At 44.2% G+C, this 27,339-nt stretch overlaps 1 long non-coding RNA gene and 1 pseudogene across 4 annotated transcripts in view; both read right to left on the reverse strand.

Moving 5' to 3' along the window:
• LOC147022631 (uncharacterized) overlaps nucleotides 1-27,339 on the reverse strand; it is a 140,381-nt gene that overhangs the window by 54,713 nt on the left and 58,329 nt on the right. For 3 of the 4 annotated variants that reach the window (XR_015059826.1, XR_015059825.1, XR_015059823.1), the window contains one exon: nucleotides 13,432-13,488. The exons of the other annotated variant lie outside the window; for it this stretch is intronic. This is a non-coding gene — a long non-coding RNA (uncharacterized LOC147022631). The remainder of the gene's footprint in view (nucleotides 1-13,431; nucleotides 13,489-27,339) is intronic. 4 annotated transcript variants of the gene reach the window in all.
• LOC147022632 (protein mono-ADP-ribosyltransferase TIPARP-like) lies at nucleotides 6,911-9,046 on the reverse strand (annotated as a pseudogene).

Here is a 27,339-nt window from a genome sequence, read left to right on the forward strand (position 1 = left end):
TGCGACATCAAATCAAAGACCGTACGGCACCCCCACGTTTTCAGTCTCCACAATTTATAAATACCCCATGTGTCTACCCGAAAAATTAAAACATATGTGACTGCTACATTGTGTGACCGTGGAAATACTGCGGCCGCTTTATAATTGCTAGTGCCCATACATTTTGTAAACCCTCCGGCCGCCGAGCCAAATGTGACTTCGGCCTTACCTCATGTTTTCACCTTGATTTGTGCTGTTTTTTGTTTTTTTAATCATCTTGAGTTTAAATTAATAACAAAAAAAGCAATCCGATCACGTGGTGTGACAGACTGTCGGGCAAGGATTGAATTTCACAGCAAAACCGGTTGTAATTTGGAATATCCATGATTACATCAGCCCAATGCGCTTGATGAAAGTGATTGTGGTTCTGTGGGCATCATGTTTGATGAGCTGCCCTGGGGGCAGCGCTCTCACAGAGTGCGCGAGCGATTGAAACGCAGGACGGAGCTCGAGCCTGTGTGGACCTTTGGATTGGTGATTGTACCAGTTTACATACAATACACCGCCACCGAAGGTCATTTGCTCATCTTATTTTACCTTAAACCTCAAACATAATTTCAGTTTAAAGTGTCTTGAAAGTGGGTTTTCTTTGGGTCCGCGAACGGATTAATTCGCTCCATTATTTCTTATTGGGAAAATATTTTTGGAATCCGAACTTTTTGCAATCCGAACAGCCTCCTGGAATGAATTAAATTGGGATTCTTTCCCAATTTAATTGGGAATTAAATGGGACTTCCGGTTCCGGTTTTGGAGCAGCGAGAGGTCTCCTTCGGGGCTCCCTGCTGACGTTCTCAAAGTTAAGTTTCCGGTTGTTATTTGTCCCGTTTTAACTGTTTAATTTTCTCACCTACATGTTACTGTGTGTTCCTAGTTCGGTTTTGTTTCAAAAATCGTGCTATTTTGTGAGTATTTTTGTCGACGTTCTTACCTGGTGCTTGAGGCCTAGGCCTAGGCTTGAGGCCTACCGGTTCCACTCGGTGTTCGATCGGTTTTTTTTTTTGTTTGTTTGTTTGTTTTTTCTCCCCATTACCTTCAATTTTGATCCTCCCCACTTTCCAAACATCCCCCATTCTCCCAACTAATCTCTTTCTTATCTCAAAAAAAAAACAAATAAAATAAAAAAATACCCAACAACAACAACAACACGCTCACCTTCTCCCGATTCTGCTTCTTCTTCCTCTTAACTTCCTCCTCGTCTTCTTCCTCGATTTTTTTTTTTTACACTTCCATGACCTAATCTGTTGAACTCTTTCATACATTATTTTTAACAACAAAAACGATCTTATAATGCTTCATCTTCCTCTCTCACACATGTGGTACTCTTTACTGTTCCACAATGCACTACTCTTCTGCTATTTTAACAGACTGCTCTCATTTCGACCTCTCCTTCATTCCTTGCCTAAAAAATCCAACTATTACAGCGCTTCTTCTCTCCATGCTCTGAATTCGCCTTCATTGCATCCATCAAGAATTGTGTTAAATCGCATCTCTGACCTAAAACTTTTAAAAACCACAGTTTGCCATGGATGCTCGCTTTCCATCAACCATTCTTTTTTTCCAACTTCAGTGCCAACTCACCCCCCTCACCCCTCACTCTCACTCTCAAAGCAACCATCCCACTCTTCTCCCTCCAAGCCTCCCTCTCACCTCTCTCAAAAATTCACCCCTCACCTTTCATCCCCCTCACTCTTCCTTCTCAAAGTTGCCCCCCCTCTCATCCACCAACCTGCCTCCCTCCACTGCCCTCTCACCTCCATCTCTTCACTCCACCTCCTCAAATCCTCAACTGCCTTCTTCCTTGTCTCTTGTCCCCCCTCTCCCCCAGCACCACAGAGCCTTTTCTCCTCCTCATTCGGCCCCCTCCCCTCGCTATTCTGCAATACCCCACACTCCTTCAGCAACCCTCCTTACCTGCCCCCCTCGTCCCTAGTCCTACCCTCCCCCTCCTCCTCCACCTCCTGCACCCAAAGCCTCCTCCCCTACCTCTTCATTAAAAGTGTGGACCTCATATATCCGGGGCCTTCGCTCAAACCTTTCAGATCTTTCCATACAGGTTGCCACTGACAAACCAGACATTATCTGCCAAACAGAAACTTTCCTCTCCCAAGACGTGTCTGACTCCCAAGTATCTCTCCCTGGTTACTCCCTCTTACGGTATGACAGACCTGAGCCTCGTCCTGGTGGAGGTGTTGCTCTCTTCATCAAAGACTCTATTCCTCACTCTCCATGCACTGCTCTCACTCCCCCACACCCCCAGGAATACCTCTGGCTTCGGCTTCCCCTCCACTCCCACCTCATGTTTATATGTGTACTGTACCGTCCACCGAACAGTGATGACTCCATCTATGACTCCGAAAACATGGACCATCTTCTATCTTCTCATCCAAACTCTCTCTTCCTCTTATGTGGTGACTTCAATTGTCATCACGCCAGTTGGCTAGGTGTGGGTACCTCTCTCACCTGCCATGGCACCTCAGCAAAAGCTTTCTGTGACTCATTGGGACTGACTCAATCGGTCAACTTCCCGACCCGGATCTCAACCAATGGTACTCCATCTCTTCTGGATCTGATTTTGACAAATTTCCCTGACAATATCTGCTGCTCTTCCTTCGCTCCAATTGGTTCTTCTGACCACGTCCTTGTCAAAGTGGACATCTCTCTGGCTGTTATCAGAGAACCACCTCACCGCCGTCGAGTCTGGCATTTCACTCAAGCCGACTGGCAGGGTCTCCGAGCAGCCATCAAACTTACAGACTGGTCTCCTATCACTACTTTCTCAAACATCAACTCATCCTGGGAATTCTTTCAAAGAAACTTGCTCTCCCTCATGCACAGATTTATCCCCTCTCGTGTTCAGTTGTCTTACCCTTCCTCCCGCCCTTGGTTTACTTAAGCTTGTGGCGAGGCAGTTGTCCTGAAACAACTTGCCTTTGCCTCATGGAAAGCAAACCCAACTGAGGGCAATCTCAGTTCTTTCCACAAAGCTCGGAACAAGTGTGTATCTACCCTCAGGAGAGCCAGAAAACAACATCTTTCTCATCTCAAGTCTGAACTCTCAAACCTCTCTCCCTCCTCAAAATCCTGGTGGCGTTTAATCAAATCTGTTTCTGGTGTTTGTTCCCCCTCCATCCCCTCCCTTACCTCAAATGGCCGCACTGCTGATTCCACACGTGATAAAGCTGAATGTCTAAACTCGGTGTTTGCAGATAAATCTTGTGTCCTAAACCCATCACTATCTCTACCCACTTTACCCAGTCGCACCCAACTGTCCCTGGACTCTGTGTCCTTTTCTCCTGACAAGGTGGAGAGCTTGCTTTCAAACCTCGAGTCAGATTCTGCAACCGGTCCAGACGGCATCAGCCCACGTGTCCTCAAAGCCTGCTCTTCTGCTCTTGCTCACCCTCTCTCTGTTCTATTCACACTCTCATTTGCCCAAGGTCATCTGCCATCTGCTTGGAAATCTGCTAACATCACTGCCCTGCATAAAAAAGGTGCAAAAACAGATCCCTGTCACTACAGACCAATCAGCCTTCTCCCAATCATCAGCAAGGTGATGGACTCCATCATCGCTTCAGACATGAAATCCTTCCTCTTCTCCAATGGCTTGATTTCCAATCATAAATTTGGTTTCAGACCAGGTCACTCTACCCTGGATATGCTGCTTCTGCTCTCCCATCAATGGATGGAGGTCCTCAATGCCAGACAGGAAATCCGAGCCGTATCCCTGGACATATCACGTGCTTTTGACACAGTCTGGCACCCTGCCCTACTCACCAAACTCTCTTCCCATGGTATTCAAGGCCATCTCCACTCATGGCTCGCAGACTTCCTCTCCTGTCGCAGTCAACGTGTGGCCCTAAATGGAGTTCTTTCATCCCCTCTTCCTGTGCAGGCTGGAGTTCCTCAAGGTAGCGTTTTGGGCCCTGTTCTTTTTCTGGTTTTCATCAATGATCTCTCGGACTCTCTGGAAAATCCTCTATTTCTCTTTGCCGACGACTCCACCCTCTGCCGTACCATCTGTCATCCCTCAGACCGGCAAGCAGCAGCTTCTTCGCTCACTGCAGATCTGGATAAAATCACAAACTGGTCCAACACGTGGAACATGTCTTTCAATCCAGACAAATCTCACACTCTCACTATGTCTCTTCGAAAGGACCGTTTACAAACCCCCCCCATCCACTTTCTCAACAATCCTCTGGAAGAAGTCTTTTCTTTCAAGCTTCTAGGTCTCACTATCTGCCATGACCTTTCCTGGGAAAGTCACATTTCCAACCTCGCCTCAAAAGCCAGTCGCCGACTGGGAATCCTCCGTCGTGCTAAGTCCTTCCTCGGCCCTCTTGAGCTCCTGACCACTTACAAAGCATTTGTCCGTAGCCTGATGGATTACTGCTCTCCCCTCTGGGCTGGTGCTCCTGCCTCCCACCTTTCTCGGCTTCACGCTGTCGAAACCAGGGCATTTAAGATCATCGGCATCTCCTGCAATGAAGCTGAGTCTTTGGGCCTCTCACTCAATCACCGCAGGTTGGTCGGTGGTCTTTCTGTCTTCTACTGACTCCTCTCCAGCCTTGCGCCCCCTGCTCTCTCTGCGATTTGTCCCCACCACATTTCCACAGGGCGCTCAAGGTCCGCCAACAACCCCCTTCTGGTAAAACTACCAAAATCACGAATCACTGCTCATCTTCACTCTTTCATTACTCTTTTTTCCTGCTTTGGAATAAACTTCCTCACTCTATTCTTTCCCATTCTTCCCTCCAGGCTTTCAAAACAGCTGTTCACCATCACCTCTCATCTTCCCCCATCCAAATCCTCGATCTTTTCTACCCCCGATAATCCACCCAAGCCCACTTCCTTCAATTCTCCTGCTTTCCTTCGTGAAAGTCCCTGAAATGTCCATCTTCTCTTCGCCATGTTCCCCGTCCCATCCCCATCCCCATCCCTTCCACAGTTCACCTAATGTGTCTGTTCCCCACTGTTTTGTCCCTTCCACTCCCGCCCCTCTTGTCTCATGCCTCCTTGCTGTGAGTTGTGTGTTAGCTCTCATACGAGCCTCGACCAAGGTATACAAAAAAAAAAAATTCTGGGGGCACCACTGTATAGACCAGCGTTTCTCAACCTTTTTACCCTTGTGGAACCCTTGAAATAGTTTTCATGTCTCAGGGAACCCCTGCATAAAAATTATTACATACCATTATTAATATTTAGCTCTTTTATATTTTTATCGTAGTTCACGTGGTATATATAATAATTTTTTTTTTTTCGGATACCTGGTTTAAGGAAAAAATGACCCCCATTTTGTCAAATTTATTGGCAATGACACAGACAGACCACGTCATCAGTGGTGACGTCATCACGTACAGGCCGTGTGCTGTGTTCAAAGACGAGTCATTATTCCGGGCGTCCATCGCGCTTGGTGGTTGTTATAATTGCAAATAGTATAAGAGGTTGAAGCCTCTATTATTATAACCAAAGAGTTTCCAACAATATGTCATACATGTATAGTAAAATTACGAATATTAAATCAAACAAAAACTACTCAAAAATACATTAGCCTATTTATTACTGTTTCTCGCGGAACCCCGAGCAACCTCTTGCGGAACCCTAGGGTTCCGGGGAACCCCGGTTGAGAAACACTGGTATAGGCAAACACCTATACTCCGATCTCCATCGGTAGCGCACGGTGGACGCACGGTCGACAGACTGCCACGGAGGCCTACGTACGTGCACAACGGGCATAGGGGAACCGTGCGTCGACCCTGCGTTGCCCGCAGGTAGTCACACAGACCGCAAGGCCACCGTACGGCGACCGTGGAAATAGTGCGGCCGCCGTAAATTTTGGGGGTTGGGAAAATTCATTTTTCATTGAGAAGAGCTTACGGCAGCCGCACGAATAACGCAAGCCCACCGTACGCCCTACATACGGTCGACGTGGAACACATCTACGTCATAGCTTGGCTTTGTCGAATTGCTACGGCGAACGTAGAAATGAAAAAAAGTTATAACTCCGCGCTATAATTCCACGGCACCCCTACGGCCTGTAAAATATAGCCAAATGGCGTAGGGCCTCCCTGAGACACCTCAGTTTCTCTGCGGCCGCCGCACGTTTCTGTCAATTCAGAGGGCGTACGGCCGCCGTATCCTCGCCGTAGAGCAAATGTGACCTAGGCCTAAGTAAGGCATTGTGATATGTATCTGCTCTTTGTCTATTTTTCTATCAATGCCTGCTGAATTCTTTATTTGTTTGAGATTATTTTGAATGATTTTAATTCATCTCTTTACACCACAAAAAAATAAAACGTTCTTCAGTTAATTTATTTTTTCTTATTAATACATTCCTTGTTGACCTTTCAACCTGTCCATGCTTGTCCTTTCCTTCAAGTGATCCAGCATTGCCCGAACCTCGATAGTTCCCAAACTAATTAACCTGTCATAGTCGGCGGGCACCAGCGGTAAACGCTCGGCCACCCTACTTAGGATCTAATTAAGATAACATTGATGCATCGCCGAGGGCACGTTCCCCATTCAGGAAGCCACGCGACCTCTAGTTAAACGGCAAATTAGACGGTGGACACTGGAACTCGTGGTTAACTGATTGGTGTTCATGGTTGTAAAGCAACCCACCATACCGCAAAGTTAATTGTGCGCGGTGGCCCCAGGTCTGGTTCTTCCGAGGAGAAATGAGGATTAACCCCCTCATAATACACTCGGTACCCATGGCCGTAACAAGCTGGTATCAGGAGTGTGATAAAGACGAGAAAGATTTCGCAGCATAATGTGTGAGGCCCACAACAAAAGGACAGTGTGATGTTTCACAAACGATGTTAGAGGTCCAGCTCAAATGATACTCAAGTTTGGATTTCAAGGGTAGAGAGCGTCATACTCCAAGCGTATTGTCAAGGAGGTGGTGGCATCTAAGGAAATAAGAGTAGCATTGATCCCCGTCGAATACCACAAGAATCTGTGGGTCGGGAGTACTGTCCACACACGAGTCAAATGGGTCAATGGCTGGGTCGCAGGGATCAAAGGGTGGTGTACGACGGAATGCCAGTCGGCCCTGCGTGTGCCTTCCGACCAACACCTTAGCCAAGAACATAGAGCGGAGTCCGGAGACTGCATCAAGCAGCGCAGTACATGCGAGTAATTGAAGCGACGAGTGAAGTAGCTACCCTGACCATAGGCAGTGGTGTGCTTCCCTGACACACGGGGGTCGAAATTGTGCTTGCAGATTGCCAGCGCAGCCTCTGGCGATGTACCATGAAAAAGATGCCTCTCATTGGTGAAACACTCGGCCAAAGAAAGCCTTCGACCCATGTACTCCTTCTTCCTTGTGTATTTCTCCCAGAGAAAGGGGTTTTCTATGCGGAAAATGTACACAATTACAGCTTTGGTATCCTGGTGTTGGCTTTGTAGTTAGGGTGGTGGCTTGGGATCCTAGGGTCTTGAGTTCAAGCCCTATTGGCCGCTGAATTAATACACCAGGGGGTTGACTCAACCTGTCATCCTTCCGAGGTTGGCGAAATGAGTACCGGTGTGCACTGGTACAGGGGCACTGCATCAGCGACACAGTCACGCTTCCAAGAAATGATAACTACCCCGGCAGCTAACCTGCCATACGCAAGAAGAAGACAACTTTGGTCTCTGGCATGGTCTTGTGGAAGAGCGAGTAAACTGTGCGGAATGCACGATCAGCGGTGCTGACAGCAACTTGCAGGAAGTCTTGGCAGGACCCCATAGACAGCTAGGTCAAAGGGAAGAGCGAGGGTCCGAGTGGACTTGCCGGGGGTTCATTCTCACCGAGGCCTTTTCCGAGTGCATCGGCGCTTTCGCGCACAGTCTTCGGTAGAGGCAGCAGAAGGACTGGCGACTGGAAGACAGGCCTGTGTGCTATTTTTGCATCGTGTACCAACAAGGACATTCTTCTGAAACATCTCCTGGTAGTTCACCAGGTAGCTGTGTTCTTGCAGGGTGAACCGTGCTTCTGTTTGACCCGATACCAGCGTCGCTTCCAGCTGTCATGACACGAGCTCATCATATTCTCTCCAGCACAAGTCATCTTTCCAATAGATTTTCCATACCATGCCAAATTCCATGATCCTCTCGATGCTTCTTCCCAAACTAAGTCTCCACATTCAGTCATAGAATGTCAACATCGCCAGTTGTCAGCATGTTTAGGTCGACTCACATTCTCCGCATCTGGAAGTGCATCTCTATCGTGTCTGTCTTTGGGTTACAGTGCAGTCATTCCAAACCCTCCTGAGCAGCCTCTGGTAGGCTTTCCCAGAGGTTGGTACCAGTGGGGGGTTGGTACACAGCGCCACAGCTGCCAGTGGTATGGCAGAGTAGTGTGATGATGAGGACACTCACCCAAGAGGTCGCACTCGACTGCAAGGAACTCAGTGCAGATGTCTATGCCATTGGCCACATGCGTGTGGTGTTGAGCCAGCTGCAATACACCAGACACCAAATCCAGATCATCAGGGGTCACCAACTCATCTGCTTGTGCAGACATAAGCAAATCACAGCTGAGATCTTGTTTATCCAAACCAGTTGTAGACAATTCCTTTTTACAGCTCGTTTCATGGTGCAAGCATATCTGTTCTGTGGTAACACAATTTTGCCAGTGACATCTACCGCTGTCCAGGGTGGGTCTTCAGGGGGTACCATGGTGACAGCCGCATTGGGTGACTGTAGACTGTGGCTCTACTACAGAGTTGTTGCTGCGGGAGTTGCTTGCAAGTCTGTCACCGGAGGAAAGTCAGGCACCTTGAGGACCAACATGCTGGAAGCCAGTGACGGAGGCCAGAGTAAAGTATTCTGGGACTGGAGAGAAGGGAGACTGCCCAATGAGCAAGGAAGACTGCCCAATGAGCAAGGAAGACTGTGGAAGCACCAACACAGGATTCTGGGAAGGTGAAGGTGGAGGTGGCTCAATGTGTGCACTCATCTGTGGTGGAGGAGGAATGCAGTTCAGGAGACCCAAAGCTCTGTCTGTCTGTGTCTCTCTGTCCATCCCCAAACCACTCCCTCAGTTTTGGGGCTAGCCCTGCCAAACCTTCTGTGGAACTTTTTTTTTGGGGTCCTGGCCGGTGTCCTGGCTATTGAAGATGGATGGAAGGTTTCATAAGTAGCTCAATACAATTATGATTTTAACTTTCGATCCGTACAAAGCTGCTCCCGATCCAGATATAATGTTGGAATGGCATTTCTCTTAGTTAAGCTCAAGAGTGTTTGGAATATTGTATTTTGTTATATTAATGGTATAGTGTTAATTTGTGATTGGAATGATACTGTTTGGGATGAAAATATCGAGAGATTGAGTTTAAAGGAGAATCAGGAAATAATGTGAGTGTTTCTTCCGGTGACATTCACGGATTCGGCATTTGTAGTTTCACCATTTTTTGCCCAAGTCCTTCATGAGCCGGCTGTCTACCGGCTTCACGAGCCGGTCCAGCGGCTGTTTAGCCCTCCCGTGCATAGCACGGGAACCTTGCTAATGTATATATATATATATATATATATATATATATATATATATATATATATATATATATATATATATATATATAATACATATAGTATATCTTATATATAAAGTTGAGATCACGTCTGTGGGTCGGAAGAGCTTCCCATTCTTCAGGCCTCGTCTTCGTGTGTCTCTCTCTGTGTCTCTCTCTCTCTGTGTCTCTCTCTCTGTGTCTCTCTCTCTGTGTCTCTCTCTCTGTGTCTCTCTCTCTGTGTCTCTGTGTCTCTGTGTCTCTGTGTCTCTGTCTCTCTGTGTCTCTGTCTCTGTCTCTCTCTCTCACAAGCAATGCCCATAAGCCAGACCATGCCTTTCCCTGGAGCCTCCCAGAAATTGTCGCCATCCTCTCTGCTCTGCATATCTCTGAGGGTTAATAGCTGCCTCTGATATACATCTGAAGACCGAACAATGCGTCTATCATTAAATAAAGGCACCATTTTGAGGAAACAAAGGCACATTTTGATTACAACTCAGATGAGGTGATGCATGTATTGTTCGCAGTGATTGCGGTGGCGGTCTAATATACTGTCGGACCCCACGAATGTTGAAGCAGGTCACACGTTATGAGCTGCAAATACATGGGGTCCACAAATAGGGAATCCGTGAATAGCGAGTTCGACGGTGCAGTGAAGGTTGGTTAATTCTCACAATGCAGAGGAAGGAAAATAGTGGTCTTTCATTTTTTTTTTTAAAACACCTTTTCGTTTTTTTGGTTTTATTTTGGTTTTCACCCACTTTTCAAGGCTTATAAACAAACTGATGGACATGTAATAACTCACATATTATTTCAAGGAAATAAACATTAAAATCGTCTTGGTCGTGTAATGCATCCATAGGTAATTCGTCGGGAGGCCACCGTAGAAATTCCCCAGAGATATTTATTGTGTACATGTACACTTTTTAAAAGTTATGTACCCGTACACTTTAAAGTTACACGAAATGTACACATCCACTTTCATACACTCAATATCACCTCTCAGTTTATCTACATTTTAAAAACAAACGCGGTGAAAACTGAACAGGTACATTTTTAGATCCTCGTGGAGGATCTCCAAGTCTTACTCACGTTGTTGTTCTTGTGGAGTTTTTTGTTTCACAGCCTACAGTTTTCATCGAAACTTCCTGAAACTTGGCATATATATGTAAAATTACCCTGCGCAGACAGTAACTATCTCTGATTTTGAAAATTCCTCCTCGAAAAAAAGTTATGACGTCAAAATATCTCCGCTAATGGAAATCGCCTAAAAAAATTATCTCCGAAACTAGGCAAGCTTTTTGAATTCTGTTTGCGAGAATCAAGCCGGGCATGAGCACAGATAATTTATCGCAAGCCTGATACATCACAATGATGTCATATTCGTTTTTATGACGTCATCATTAAGAGGACGAGGATCTTAGCTCATTCGAGCCTGTTTTTACAACAATTAAAACAGTCATGATTCATATTTAAAGTCTAATTTTTTTTTTAACTGTCCTTTTGGCAGTTTTTTATATGTACTGTATACTGTCGAGATTTCCAGGGGTGTGTTCAGTTACTAAGCAGCGTGCTAGCACTCGCCAAGACAGCCGTTCCTTATCAACGCTTTTGAATGGAGTGCTTGCTTGAGTGCTTAAACCACTTGGCGAGTGCTCCACAAGAAACTTGGAAACTGAACACAAGCAACTACACTTGGTGACTAACGGAGGAAGGCAAAGGGGTGGAGTGAGAGGAAGTACCTGGTGTTGCCCGGCAACGCTGAGTACCCCTGCTAGTATATATTGTTACGGCTGTGGAAATTCGCAATACACCATAAAGGGTCCTTAGATCAGTTATGACGATAAGTAATTGTGAAGTTAGATTTCCCCACCGTTGTTTAAAGGGAATTTCTGTGTTCACAGGGCTGTGATACTTTGAGTTAGCCGTTTTTCTTTAATCTGTCATTATTTTGGACCAATCATACCCCAACAACCAAATCGCCACCACCTTCGCCTCTTTACCTCCACAATTCCACCCCGCAAACATCGCTTCACCACCATTCTCAAACGACGCCCGCCAACAACCAAACTCCCACCACCTCCGCCTTTCTACCACACGTCGTGCCATGGACTGTGAATGCGTTCTTTTCGCCTCAAAAAGCGGATCAGGAATGCTTCACGCCCCCTTTTCATCCATCCAATGACTGAGCATCGGGTGGCATAGCCCCGCCTCCGAACCCGCTGTGATCCAGAAATTTACATATACGACCCTCCCCGGGCTATATAGGCGCAAGCACGGCGCAGCTCGGGGCAGGAAGTCAAGTGGAAGTCAAGGTGCGGAGTTCGTCGGCAGCGAACCAAGTGGGAGCAGTGGAGTGGCAGCGGCGGAGTGTCGGGGGACGAAGTCAAGTCTGCAGTGTCGGCAGGGCAGTCGAGTCGGGAGACGGAGCTCGAAGCCGACAGGAAAGGCAGATGGGGAGCGCCGGAGAGAGCTCGCCGACCCCGCCAGGGGCACGAAGCCAGGCGCAGCTACGCTGACATTGCGGCTTGCCCGCCATCACGCCACGAGGGTGCGGGTAGGACCCTTCGGTCTCGTGGACCTGGCCGCTCATCCAGGTTCCACGCGCATTAGGCCCACGGGCCCAGTCTGACTCCCTTGCCTTTGAGGGGGTCTTTCATTTGCTTTTGTGTGAATGCGTGTTGTGGCGCCGTGTCTTGTAAAGTAGAAACTGTTTAAGTGCATGTAAATAAACCTTTGCTTGTATTCGGTAGTAATTCTTTCTTTGCATTCTTACTGTATGGCTGTGAATACGTGCTTGCCTTGTGTGTGTGTGAAATAAATGTGCTTGTCGAACTGTTCCCCGTTTAGTTGCGTCCTTTCCTTTGTTTGAAAGTTCCATCTTACATCACGGAAGGAATTGGAAGAAGGGTGTAAGCACCCGGTAAATAATCATGTCCGTCGGGGCCGGCAATAACACCGCTCGGTTATCACTGAAGCACGGAACGGACCGCTTAAGCGGTTCGTGTCCTAGACCGGCCAGCGGTGAGGAACGATCGACCGGTTAACTACCTGCGCAGGTACTTAGGTAGGTCAGGTTTGGCGAACAACCCTATCCTGCGCGGGTAGCCGATTGGCACGATTGTGGAGGGGACGAAAGACCCACCCGTGACTAGCTCCTGGCGATAGTTCCAAGGAGGGTCACGACTGAATTGTCCGTTCCGGTGGGCGATGCGGTCGCGATTCGAGTTACGTGACCGATCGCACGCTGGGCGGACCAAAATTCGTAACAATATACAGGGTGTCTCAAAAATGTTTACACATTTTAAAGGGCGTTTCAAAAAGACGTGTATCTAGACACACACACACACACACACACACACACACACACACACACACACACACACACACACACACACACACACACACACACACACACACACGCACGCACGCACGCACGCACGCACGCACGCACGCACACAAAGAATATCCATTCACGTCATCATGGTGGAAACCCAATTTTAATGTGCCTCCAATTAGTGTGGCATACACCTTAGAGATGGCATTAGTAGCAAAGTCAAAAATGAAACGATACCCATAATGCAAAGCACAAGCAACATGACAGAGAGTCGATTGATATATTTGATGAAAGCAAAGCATTTCTGAGAGTGGTGTTGGAAATTCGATTTTGTTGAAGTGGTACACTGTTTGTGGACATGATTGTTTGGTCAGATGAGGCACCATTCAAGCTTAGTGGTACAGTGATCTGACATAATTGTGTGTATTGGTCCTCTGAAAATCCAAACATTCATGAAGAAAAGTCAGTCAATTTACCAGGACCTAGTCTGGTGTGGTGTGTCAGTCATGCAGTGGTATTGTGGGACCGTACTTTTTTGAAGGGATAGTTACTGGTACTACGTACCTCTACAAGCTTGTCTACCTCTACAAAGCCCACGTCTTCATCACAGCTCCTCTTGTTCTATTTAGCCCGATGACGGGAAAGGGAGACACCTCCATGTTATTGATTACAAAGAGTTTCAATCAAAAAATTTCAATGACGCAAGATTACAACCATAGTAAATAAGACATCAACTATATTTGACAAGGGCATGGGTCCCACACGGAGACATGACAAGACAAACACCGAACAATGACATGTTGAGATAAGCTTAAATATCTTTAATATCAATGGCATTGTGCTGAGGCCTGTTGTCCTTTTCCTTAATGTTTCACGTAATTTATGCCACATTGTGTAAAGAATATACACATTTGATGTATGACGGAAGTTGGCACGACTATAGTTGGCAGCCAGAGGAATTCAATTCATCCATTCAATTATTTCCCTCTGGACTCTCACTAGATGGTTTTGCCAAATCAAAAGCGGTTCATGGTTGTCAGAGAAATGGAATCGTCTTGTTTCATACTGGGGAAGATGCCTCAAGGCATTTGCTGGCATATTTGGTGTTTCCTTTAGAGAGCTTTAGACTTGTCTTGTAACAGACCGAGCCTCAAATCTTATTGCTTTCTTGATTTGTCCATTGTTTACTCCTGTATTTGCAATTAATATACAAGTACATTGATATTTCCCCCCACCCCCCCCCCCAAATATGGTTACTGTGCATGTAAGATAAGTGTTAATAAATCATTACACAGTATCAAAGAATGTTATCCTCTATATTCCTGAAACTTCCTACCAAACCGCTTCCGAGAATGAATGCAAAGTGACGGAGGCTACAGTTGAAGCTTGTCGCGTCGAGGTTTTATTAGCTTGCAATGTGCATTTGTTACCAAGTGAATTGTGCGTCGCTTTGTCCTGTGAGTAAAACGAACTGATCCTCCCTGCCTTGCTAAATGGAATTGAGGAAATGCTTTGCACACATGGTAAATCAGGAGTGAAGGAGTGAAGGTGAACCTTATTCAAACTGCTGCTTGCTTTTCACTTAGGAGCACTCGGTATAAACAATTTATAAAATGTATTTCAGGGGTAAATCAGGAAAAACATGCTTTTACCAAAATGTGTATCGAATGAATGAAAAATAATAAATTCTTGCTTTATTATTTAAATCGCATGCTTATCTCTGAACTATGTATGAAATGTTGCAGGGATGGATCTTGGCTGGCAGCGTCAGGAGGAGGTGGAGTGGGGAGGTGAGACGAGGGGGAGACATGACGGCATTCATACAAATCCCTCCTCTCCACCCCAAGCCCTATCTCCTTTATTGAACCAACATTTATTTTTTCAATATAAACAAGCAAAGAGCCTGTCCTTACAAATGGGAGGAAAAGAAAGCAGGACTCAAGAGTACATGTTTACTGCAGCACTTCTGTAAAATACACAGAACAAACTAGAATGGCACTCGGTTGAGCGCATACCTCTGCCAGGCTCAACGGTATGCCGCTGATAGGTCGGATATGCATCCGGACTTGAACCAACATCTAATCAGCTTGTTGTTGTCATCTTCCAAACTCATTCACCAAGTTTTATCATAACCCATTCAAAACGTTTTGAAATACCTTGACGATGGAATGTTTTGGCTCCATCTCTCAATTACAGATATCTTTCAAATCGATCTATCCGGATTCTTCCCGACATCTTTATTATTCATTCCTTTCACAATTCTTTGCAATTTTTTTTCACATTTGTCTTCATTCATTCGAATTATTGCTTTTTCTTTTCTTTCATCTCTTTCACTCTTTATTTCTCTTTCATTATCTATCTGTCTAAGAAGTGAATTATTGCAGAATTTTTTTCTGTAAGGCTCACATGGCTGCGCCTGGATGGGTTTTGCGGTTGCGGAGTAGCGGCTGAAACCCGATTCCTATCCAGGTTCCTCTTGCTGACTCCATCTTTGCTCTTTGCTTATTCTGGCTCCTACTGATGACTCCAATGCAGGATTTGGTCTTCCTTGTTATTAGGAAGAATCACTTAAAAATTAAAAACAAAATCCTCGTATCCAGATTCAGATCTTTAACAAAATAGAATCAATTCGTCATTGTCACACACCCAACCTGCCCGTCAAGTTTCGTCCGAATCCATCCATAATTATTGTGGATGAATGAAACCATAACCTCTGTTTACCTTCGGTGGTGGAGGTAACAACACCTTCCCTCTCAGGTATAGTGTGTGGTAATTGGATTGGGGTTAGAAGGGCCAGGTAAAAGATAAAGCAAGATAGGGTGTAGATAGGGTTAAAGATAAAATAAATCGATAAAATGAACAGATTGATAGAATCACTGGTGATGTCTGCAGAGTGTGAACAGGTATTTTTTTAGTATGTCATGCATTTTGTACATTGCCTTCATGTGTACTCCAAGCTGGAGAAACATCCAGTAGAAATTAAAGATTTGAAAGTCTCAATCGCAATGTACAATTAAATAAACCAGCTGAAAAACAAAGGATATTTTACAATGTTATCATCATCATAGTTGTTGTCGTCTGTGTGCTCTTTCCATATATGGACATGTTTATCAGAAAAGACTATTGAACCCAGAGGAAAGGCCAATAAACCCACGGCAGGCATGACCTACGGACAGGGCCGGATTTATACTTTTTGGGGCCTGGCGCCAAACTAATTTGTGAGCCACCATTTGGGGAGCAATTGCAAAATACAGATCAATACAGAAGTAGTCTTTATATTAGCGCAGCATACAGCTGTAATATAAGTTTTAGTTACAATTTGAAGTTGAAGCAGAAACACTGTAACTGAAGTAGCAGCTGATATGAGGCAGTTTTGCTTCATTTTTATCATTATCTGCTTTATGCCTGCGTTTGTGAGCGATCCTAAAATGTTTTTTCATCATTTGCGTTACTAATTATCCAGTTTTCCTCTAAACCAATTATAACTCTCCCGCTGTGCACGTGTGCTACAAGAATTGGAACGTCCGCCATGAAGTGTTGGCTGTGGTGACGTCACGCGCCAGGAAATGGTAGTTGTGGGGTTTTTTTTCAATTCAAATATTTAGTATGTTTTGTAAAAGTAGCATTAAATTATATACTAAATATTCTTTAATGGAAATGGATTATGATGTGTACACTTAAATTTAAAAAAAATAATCAATAAATAAATATTTTTAAAACATCAGTCGCTACGGGCCGGTCCGAGTGTGGGCCAAGCACCATTGGAAAACCAGCACTGCTGATGGCCAAACAATTCTGACCCAGCCAAACTCGCTCGACCCGCACTACAATCCCGCCCACACTGGGCACACGTGACCAGATAACCTCATCAAGGAAGACCAACCAGGATGGACATTACATATGTCCAATAATTTTCCAACTTTAGTAAATGTACATGCATATTTTATGAGATCTCGCCGGAAGCAAATGCAGAGGGACCAAACGACCGATCGTGCATGATGGCATGAATAAGAAAGAGTAATCTTAAAAGTATGTTTTGTTTTCCACTTCAAACACTGGTGCGTTGGACTGGAAGGTGATTAACACTCAGCAGATTAAAACAGGTCCACATGCTCGATTCGTTTGCTTGGCTTTGAAGAAGTTTGTGGGTTATGAAGGAAATAAAATGTCTCTGAGACTTGATTTGCTTTTGCCTGTCTGTATAAAAACAGGTATGGCATGAGTCAAGTTTCATAATTCGGTTGACTGTGCCTTTATGGATTATCCTAACCGTGTAAAACAATATTTCTTACACACACACACACACACACACACACACACACACACACACACACACACACACATACACACACACACACACACACACACACACACACACACACACACCAGATTTGGCGTAATAGCTATAGCGTCCACTGAGTCTGGGAGGTCAGTGGTTCAAACCCGGGCAGAGTCATACCAGAGTCTTCGAAAATGGTCCGTGCTGCTGACTTGCTTGACTCAGCATCGAAAAGGACAGAACATGGACAAACAATGCTGGGAAGGCAATGGCAAACCACCCAGCTTAACCTTTGCTAAGAAACTGCTTCGGTGGCAGCATTGCTCTGGAAAGAGTATGGTACATCAAATCAAAGCAATGCATCATGGAGTAAGGTAGTACTCCATATGTAGGGATGGCACAGGAAGAAAATGACCGCCCCATCAAATGTGTTCAAAATAATATGCTGAAAAAGCTACTTTCGAGTGAAGTTATACGCCTTTAAACGCCATACCTTTTACTCTCGAGCATTTTCAAAGCGAAGCAGAAGAGCACTCGGTGTAGCACACACCTCCGTAAAGCTGATTAGTTCAGGTTTTGTATCCCACTGGTAGGCCGGATCTGGACTCGGACCAGAACTAAAGTTTAACTGCCTTGTTCTTGCCACCTAACCAACCCATCCACCAAGTTTCATCCGAATCCGTTCATAACTTTTTGAGATATCGTGCTATGTATCGTTTTCGCCCTATCACTCAATGGTAAGGAATCACATAAAAAAATTATCGAATCCGGATCCGGATCTTCACTAAAGTAAAGTCAAATCAATTCTTCCATGTTACATTCTCAACCTGCCCACCAACTTTCTTCCGAATCCGTGCACAACTTTTTGAGAAATCCTGCTCTATATTGTTTTTGCCCGATCTCTCCATGGTGAAAAATCACTTTAAAAATTCTCGGATCCAGATCCGGATTGGGATCTTCACCAAAAATTTAATCATTTTGTCCTTGTCACGTACCCAAGCTCTCGACCAAATTTCGACCGAATCCGTCCACAACCTTTTGAGATAGTCATGCGCCACTTAAGGACGGGGTTCCATTCTGAGAAACGCATTGTTAAGCGACGTCGTCGTTGGGCGAACATCATTTTTTTTTTCGTTTTCATTTTCGAACATCATACTTACACAAACCTAGACACCTCGGCTCTATGGTGTGGCCTATTGCTCCTCGGATACAAACCTGTACAGCATGTTACTGTACTGAATACTGTCGGCAATTGGAACACACATCCAAGAGAGACGGAGGACGCGTTTGATTTACCTTTGTGCTGTTCATGACGGCCATCGATGTTGTTAGCAGCAGCTTACAATGTCCTCTCGCATCGATTATAGAAAGGTGAATAAATAGCGTTTGGATTTTATAAATACGTAATCATTGCATCGATGTTATAATTTATAAATGAAGAAACGAGCACCTGTCAATTGTGCTATATATATATATATATATATATATATATATATATATACATATATTTATATATATATATATATATATATATATATATATATATATATATATATATATATATATATATATATATATATATATATTTTTTTTTTTGTTTTTTCTTCTTCCGGAACAGTGCGATTGTTTTAACAACATAAAAAGCTTCACTAAAAATAAATTTGTGTTTTGATGTCGACTAAGAACAACGATTTATTCGTGGAATTCTTCAATTCAAAGGTAATTTACTTGCTTGAAGGTAAACGTGAAAACATTGGTTCAGTATGAAAGCCGATTTCCTTGAATCCCAATTTAGCACGATCCTGTTTTTTTTCGCGATGACATTCTATGGACCTCAACGATCGCATTATAACAGGGCCACACTGTCATTTATTATCACCAGTACGGGCCCGTAGAGGCGGGCCCATAGGTGCGTAAACGACGACTGGATTGGGGCATTATTTCAATTAGATTGGACCAACCGTATCATAAATGGCCATAACTTGGGAAACATACTCAGGTCCCCAGCGTCAATTGTGACGTCATATCAAAAGAAGAAGAATTGTGTTGTCCTGTCGTTGGTCAACAGATAAATGGCCGTAACTTGGGAACCGCTCGTCCGATTAATATCAAACCTTGAAAAGCACATCCGCGGGGCCCCGGCAATAGCCCTGGCAAGTTTCAGTCAGATCGGAATGTCGATCGTGCAAAATAAATGATTAAACATTAATTGTGCCGTCATTCGTGACGTCATAGCACCGTGTCTTGTCATTGGCCGACAGATAAATGGCCGTAACTTGGGAACCGCTTGTCCAATCGATATCAAACCTTGAAAAGGCACATCTGCGGGGCCCCGGCAATATTCCTGGCAAGTTTCAATCCGATCGGACTGGCGGTCGTCGAGAAACTGCAGTCGCAGACAGACAGACAGACAGACAGACACATACACACAGAGATTGCTGGAATTATAGATAGATTATGAGGCACTAGTGCGGGTCCGTAGGTGCGTGCCAGTATGTGTAGCTTCGTTCCTTCGCTCTCGTAAACGACGACTGGATTGGGCATTGTTTCAATTAGATCGGACCAACCGTATCATCAATGGCCATAACTTGGAAAACACCTGGGAAACGTACTCAGGTCCCAGGCGTCAATTGTGACGTCATCTAAAACGACGAAGAAGAATTGTGACGCCCCCTCTCTCTCGCCCCCTCCTCTCTTGCCCCTCTCTCTCTCGCCCCCACTCTCACCCCCCTCTCCCGCCACCCTCTCTCGCCTCCTCTCTTGAATTGTGATGCCCCCTCTCTCTCACTCCCCCTCTCTCCCTCCCCTCTCTCACCCCCTCTCTCGCCCCCCTCTCTCGCCCCCATCTCTCCCCACTCCTCTCTCCCCCCTCTCTCTCTGTAAATGTATTCACAAATATCTACCAAGCACAACAATTAATTCAAACCTTGGGAGAAAACAGCTTTCAAACCCTTGGGAAACAGCTCATTCCCTTGGGAAAATTCAAACCTTGGGATTAATTAATAATTTGAACAATTAATTCAAACCTTGGGAAAAAAACAGCTTTCAAACCTTGGGAAAAAAACAGCTTTCAAACCTTGGGAAAAAAAACAGCTTTCAAACCTTGGGAAAAAAACAGCTTTCAAACCTTGGGAAACACTTGCTGAAGCGGATGAAGAACGATATCAAACCTTGAAAAGGCACATATTCAGGTCCCCAGCGTCGATTGTGAAGTCATACCAAACGAAGAAGAAAAATAATTGTGACGTCAATCGTGCAAAAAAAAACAATAAATAAATAAACATTAATTGTGACGTCATTTGTGATGTCACAGCACCGTGTCTTGTCATTGGTTGACAGATAAATGGCCGTAAGTTGGGAACCGCTTGTCCGAGTCATATTGTTGTGGTTGACGAAATTCGCAAACCACCATTCAGGTCCCTTAGGTGAGATATCTCTGTAAGTATATGTGTAGTTAGGCCCAAACCCGTTGTTTCGAGGGAATAAATGTCATTCATTCGGGCTGCGACCCTTCTAGATAGCCGTTTTTCTTTTACTATCTTTATTTTGGATCAGCCGCCATTACTACCACCACCAACCACGTCTCAACAGCCATCACACAACAACCACCAGCCGCAACGCCGCTTCACAACAACAACAACGCCAACAGCCACGACCTTTACCGTTACATCTCGCTCTCGCAACCATCGCATCACCGCCATTTCCGCGCCGCTTGTGGGCACCGATACTGGACTCGTGCAGGGCGTGCACCGAGCAGCGTGTGCAGAAACATCACAGCCTTTCCGAAGAAAACGGATCAAAAACGACTCACGCCCACTTCTGTTCCGTCCTATCGGCGAGCGTGGGGCGATTAGGCCCCGCCTCCAGGTGCGTTGGAGTAATATCGCTATATGCAAATTCATGGATCAAAAAGCATTCACGCCCACTTTTCCTCGGTCCAATGGGGAGCCAGCCAGAGGTGAAGGGTCGAAGGTAAAGGGTCGAAGGCGAAGGAGCGAGGCCCCGGGGGCTATAAAGGGCTGCGTTCGCTCGCCAAAGGAGCAGTTCGGAGTTGAGTTGGGAAGAGCAAGGGTGGAGTTGGGAAAAGAAGAAGTAGTAGTAGTCAGTCAAGTGGAGTTCGGAGTCGGTGGAGTTGGGAAGAGCCAGTCAAGAGAGGAGTCGGAGAAGGCAGTTGGACGGAGCTGTGGAGAGTTGGAGAGGTGGCGGCGGCGAAGGCGGTCGAGGGGGTGCTCGTGTCAGAGTCGGGGAGCTGCGGAGGGAGAGGCCGGCAACGCGACCGAGGTCGTGGTGGAGACACTCGTCGCGGGACCCGAGACAGGGAGATATCCTCCTTCCCCCGAGCATCAACAACCCCCTCCTGTTTCCCCCCGCACTGAGATAGTGCGAGAAGGGGGCCCCGTTCCCACCCCATACCAGGCAGTCCCAGCGAGGCCCGCGGAGTCGGGGCGCCAGCGCCATTTTGCGGCTCATCACCAGACGGGTAGGCTCGACGTGGTCTCGGCCCCAGGCCGTCTGCCCCCTCATAGTGGAGGGTGGTCCCTTTTTCTTTTGCTTTGAGTATATGTGTTGTCGGCGCCGTCTGTGAAGTAAAACTGTATAAGTGTTGCCGTGTGCTCGGTAGTCGGTTAGCTCTGCATTGTCTTTTGCTTTTTGTGTATTATTGTGTGTTTCTTCTTCTTTTACATTTGCTTTTGGTGTAATTGTATATGTGTGCTTTCCGTTCATCGCGAAATAAATGTGCTTTATGTTGAACTGTTTTCCCGTTTCGCTTCGTCTTTTCCTTTATTGAATCTCCATCTTACTTCACGTAAAGGGTTGGTCGTGGGCTAAAACGCCCGATAATTAATCGAACCGTCCAGGTTGACGATAACACCGCTCGGTTATCCCGATAGTACGGAACGGGTCGCTTAAAGTGGCCCGTGTCCGAAGTCGACCTGCGGCGAGGTGCGGTCGCCCGGTCTACCCTCCGTGTGGGTACTTAGGTAGGTCGAATTTGGCGAGCAACCCTATCCCACGCGGGGGGCCGATTGGCACGATCGTGGTGAGGTCGAAAGGCCCACCCGTGACTAGTTCCCGGCGTTAGTCCGAGAGGGTCACGACGGAATTGTCCGTCCGGTGGGCGACGTGCCGCGATTCGAGTTATGTGGCCGTTCGCACGCCGGCGGGCGCGAATCCGCAACAATATCAAACCTTGAAAAGGCACATACTCAGGTCTCCAGCATCGATTGTGACATCATACCAAACGAAGAAGAATTGTGACGTCAATCGTGCAAAAAAAAACAAAAAAATAATTAAATAAACATTAATTGTGAGGTCATTTGTGACGTCATAGCACCATGTCCTGTCATTGGTTGACAGATAAATGGCCGTAACTTGGGAACCGCTCATTCGATTGATATAAAACCTTGAAAAGGCACATCCGCGGGGCTCCGGCAATATTCCTGGCAAGTTTCAATCCGATCGGACTGGTGGTCGTCGAGAAACTGCGGTCGCAGACAGACAGACACACACACACACACACACACACACACACACACACACACACACACACACACACACACACACACACACACACACACACACACACACATTGCTGGAATTATAGATAGATTATGTACTGTACAGTGTACATAATTGTATGTGCTATTTTTATACGAGGCTACATCACTTGGCGATAGGAATTTTTCAGTTACCTTTTTTTCTTTTTTTTTTCTTACAGCTGGCAGATCCGTCGTATATGCGATCCGTCGTTGCCCAGAACGTCGTTAAGCGGCGCATGACTATATATTGTTCACAAATAAACAGACAGACAGGGGTGAAAGCATAACTTCCGTCCACCTTCAGTGGGCGGAAGTAACAAGACTGATAAAGACACCATAATACATTGCTAAAGTACCAAATCAATAAAACTCTCTGCCGTAAAACTTATTCTCTGCCATAAAAAAAAGAAAATGTCTGCAGTGGTATGCAAGGCCTCATAGATTACAAGGTACAACAACATCCGTAACTTACAAAGGAAAATGACCCAGGATAAACAGGATTATATCAAAAACAATGGAAGAACGCAGCCTCTTATGCGAAGTTTGGAAGACAGCTTCCTGGTTAGCCTCCCACACTCATTATAACGCTAATCCGGAGAGGAAAAATGATGTAGCCCGCATCAATTATGCTACGGTCGTGTGTGTATGTGTATGTGTATGTGTATGTGTATGTGTGTGTGTGTGTGTGTGTGTGTGTGTGTGTGTGTGTGTGTGTGTGTGTGTGTGTGTGTGTGTGTGTTGTTGTTGTTGTTTTTGTCTCCATTTACAGGTTTGAGGAGATGGTAGGAAGTCCTCTCATGACTCAAAGTATCCACCTTCACTTCGGTGAGGGATCACAGTTCATGGACCAAGCTGTTCAACTTTGTTGTTCTCAGAGTTTTGTTCCGAGGGCTCTTTTTCAGGATTATCATCCCAGGACTGCCTCCAATTGCAGTTTGTTTATGGTGATATTCCCGGGGATGGTTTTCAAAATCTCGGTGAAGTTCTTCTTTATTATTCCTATTGCTCCAATTATCACTGGTGGTGCAATTTCGACGCTCTTCAGCGAGCAAGATGTCTTGATCTCATTTTTGAGGTCCTGGTATTTGGTCATTTTTCTTCATTTCTGCATTATTTAAGCCAAAATCGCTGGGTACTCATCTCGATCAGCAATGCTGTCTTTTAATTTTTGTTCCTGAGAACGATGTCCGGTCGCAAGGCTTTATTATCTATGTTCATGCTCGATAGCATCATCAGGTCGTACGTGAGCATGACGTCCTTATTTTCAACGATTTGCCCTTGGCTTGTATTTCCATGAGTTTTCTGGAACTGGGATGTTGAAATTTTTGCAGATATGCCAATAAATCACTTTGCATACTTTGTTGTGCTGTTGTGTGTAAAGCTGTTCTGATAATAGTTTTGTGTTTGTGTGTAATGTTTGAAGTAATGTAGTTAACTCAGATATCCTGGCTATAGGAGGTGGCCATTCTGGGTTAGCCAATGGGGAACACTTATCCAAAAGCAAAGTGCATAAATGTTGGACTTGCAATTGCAAAACTAGTCCGATATTTGCCACAAACAATATAATTAGTTATGCAGTAATGGCTAGATTTTACAAATTAAAAGAAACCAGAGAATTATAATTACATCTGAAACCTCAAGCAAAATATAGTTTACTTATTGACTTGTCGCAAATGTGTGACGCAATACGTTGGTGAAACAACATACAGATGTAATGTAAGAATGAATGCACACAGGAGCGGCACGAGGAACCCAGATAAAACTGCTGGTTGTCCACTACTCACTCGTCACTTTACACATGGATACTGTAAAAATGTGAGCTTCAGTGTTCCGGTTGTATAAAAGATAAGCGGTGATGGCCGAAAAAAGGATGGGATGGAAGATAAAACAATCACACAATTGCATAAGCGTAGAGAACTTCTCTGGATTAAAGAATTAAGAACTGCTTATCCATATGGATTAAATGAAAGAATTAATGATGCAAAAATAAAATGGACAAAACATAATCGCCTCTGTTTTTAACACCTTACCACGAGACTCTCCGAGACAAAGAGTACATAATTATGGATGTAAACGTTCAGTTGCAGTTACAGACACCCCACAACAAATCGTAAATGAATGGTTAAATCCTAACAAATCATTTATCTGTAGATTACTGAACAGCAGTAGAATAAAGATCAATAGTTTAAAAAGAAACAACTGAAAAAAGTTTTGAAAATCGTTAAGATTAATGGAAGAGGATGATCAAGAGGACTATACAATCCAACACATGGAAGTAATTATGGACATGATTGACAATACAATGTACAAATACAAATCTAAAGTTACTTGTCGAAAATAAGATGACATCATCAAAATTATGTTTGATAATGAAGGTGTGGAAATGATCAATATCGAGAAAATACTACAACAGAAGGAAGTGTGGAGTAAACTTCCAGAAACAATGCAGGAAAGAGAGCCACTAAGGGTTGTGTACACTTCACAAAATACAATTCGGGGGAAAATCTTCAAATATAAGGAAACTGTGAAATCTATAGACATTGAGGAATGGTTAAATAACACACATCATTGTAATTGTGAACATTCTGTATTTAAATTCCACATCATAAACACATTATCATAGGTGATCTCAGAACAGTGAAAGATAGAAAATTTTGTACATTACTTACAAAAGGATCAAATTATGGAGAAAATAAAAGGATTAACTGGAATAAGGCAACGTAACTTACAATGATGAGGCTGATGGAATGGATGAGAGAACAAACTGAAAAACACAAAGTACCAAACACACGAATGGCTTGATGGTTGGAGGAGGTGGAGAAACGTGTACAAAGGAGAATTGTTGAATCAAATTGAAAAGTAAAGTTTGAATCAAGAATCCAAAAATAATTTTCAACAATCTGGAAACATCATTGTTTAAAACAGCTGCAAACATAATATGTTATTGTTTCAATTGACAAAGCAAATAATAATTTTGCACTTTTATGTAAAACATTCTACATTCAAACACTTTTGGATGAATTGGGCTTACAAAATGGACTTTGAAAGACCAACAAAATGAGTAACGACATTAAAATAGACTTGATACAACACCAAACTCAGAAGTCACTATCACTCAGAAGATAGAAAACTGTTAGTTCCAAATAAACACCATAAATTACCATTCATTTACTGGATCACAAAAACACCTCTCGTAAGATGAGGTTCATCATCACTCGTGGAGAATGCAGTTTTAAACCATTGTCAGGTAGGACTACAGGGGTGATGAAACGAATTTATAAATGCTTAAAAAATTACCATGAAAAGGTGAGATTTTATTCTGGTTTTAGAAAATCTGGCTCATTGATAATTCCAAACCTATAATCGACAGTATCCACAACACTAATAACAACGGTAAGGGTAAATATTTCTCAATTTATGATTTTTCGACATTATACACAAACATTCCACATGACAAGCTTACAATTGCATTGGACAGAGTGGGAGATCAAGCATTTGCAGCAGGTAATAAAGTATACAATAAAGTTTATCAAAAAAGAGCAAACTGGTCCAAAAAGAGAAAATCATTATTCATGTCGTTTTTTCAAAAAATTAAAATAAAAGAAAGTATTCGATTTCTTCTGAACAACTTTTTTACATTTGGCAACAAGATACTCCAGCAGACAGTGGGGATAGCCATGGGTTCAGATCTGGCCCCTTTCTTTGAAAATTTATTCCTGCACATGCACGAGTCTGATTGGGTCCAGAGCATGTGCAGGAATGAACTAACAACTGCACGAAGGTGTGGAAACATCTTTTGATTAATTGGTGATTTCCGAGCAATTAATGATGGATTTGTATTTGATGAGCTTCATGATGAAATATACATCTAAAAGAGCTCGAATTAAAAAAGGAAAAACAAACTCGCACTTCAGTTTCTTTTTTGGAATTACAAATCGACATCAATAATAATAAATTTCACACCAAATTATTTGATAAACGAGATGCTTTTCCATTCCACATTGTACGAATGCCTTTCATAGACAGCAACATTCATAAGAAGTTATTCTATGGTATAGTTGCAGGTGAAGAAATTAGGACTGTGAGAGCAACCACACCCAGCAATTAACTTTTCAATAGATTAAAACAACTAGTCAGACGTTTACTAACACAGCACTGAACGAATCAAGAGATTAAAGCAACAAGTCAGACGTTTACGAACACAGCACTGAACTTATTAATAGATTAAAACAACGAGTCAGACGTTTGTGAACATAGCACTGTACTTATCAATAGAATAAAACAACTAGTCAGACATTTGCTAACACCGGGAGCTACAATTAGCAGATTAAAACAAGTTTATTTAAGATCGTAAAATGACACCAAATAGAATTAGTGAAATACAATATGAATAGTAAAAATATTATTAATGAGATATTTATTTAAATACATTGTTAACATATTGTTGCGGTTCTCGGAACCGCATGCATATAACAGATAGGTGTCCCAAGACAGTTATTCCATTATTATACGTGGAGATAGTCCCTTTCCTTTTGTTTAGCGGGACAACAAGGGAGTGCGTTGCGATGATCTAATAGCTAGGGTTGCTTAAATCATTTTCTTCTTCATTTCGTCCCCACTCTTCTTTTGTCTGATTATTCCTGAGGTAAATCA

This window comes from Eptatretus burgeri, chromosome 7, assembly GCF_056783735.1.
Source record: "Eptatretus burgeri isolate ZD-2024b chromosome 7, Ebu_testis_v1, whole genome shotgun sequence".
Taxonomy (NCBI): domain Eukaryota; kingdom Metazoa; phylum Chordata; class Myxini; order Myxiniformes; family Myxinidae; genus Eptatretus; species Eptatretus burgeri.